The sequence below is a fragment of the Bison bison genome, unplaced genomic scaffold, assembly GCF_000754665.1.
Source record: "Bison bison bison isolate TAMUID 2011002044 unplaced genomic scaffold, Bison_UMD1.0 scf7180017864304, whole genome shotgun sequence".
Classification (NCBI taxonomy): Eukaryota; Metazoa; Chordata; class Mammalia; order Artiodactyla; family Bovidae; genus Bison; species Bison bison.
The window spans coordinates 15,811,874-15,812,256 of NW_011494876.1; the positions used below are offsets into that span (position 1 = coordinate 15,811,874).

Sequence of the window (383 nt, forward strand, 5' to 3'; positions counted from 1 at the left end):
CGTGCTCCGTGTCCTCCTCCGTGTCCCCCGCTCCATGTCCCCCTGCTCCGTGTCCCCCTACTCCGTCCTGCTCCATGTCCCCCTGCTCCGTATCCTGCTCCATGTCCCCCTGCTCCATGTCCTGCTCCATGTCCCCCTGCTCTGTGTCCCCCTCTCCGTGTCCTGCTCCATGTCCACCTGCTTTGTGTCTCCCGCTCTATGTCCCCCTACTCCATGTCCTGCTCTGTGTCCCCCCGCTCCGTGTCCTGCTCCATGTCCACCTGCTCTGTGTCCTGCTCCGTGTCCTGCTCTGTGTCCCCCCTGCTCCGTGTCCTGCTCCATGTCCCCCTGCTCTGTGTCCTGCTCCGTGTCCCCCTGCTCTGTGTCCTGCTCTGTGTCCCCCT

General features: G+C 64.8%; 1 protein-coding gene across 1 annotated transcript in view; it reads left to right on the top strand.

Annotated features, from left to right (window-relative positions):
* TRAIP (TRAF interacting protein) overlaps nt 1–383 on the top strand; it is an 18,295-nt gene that overhangs the window by 14,107 nt on the left and 3,805 nt on the right. The window lies entirely within an intron of this gene.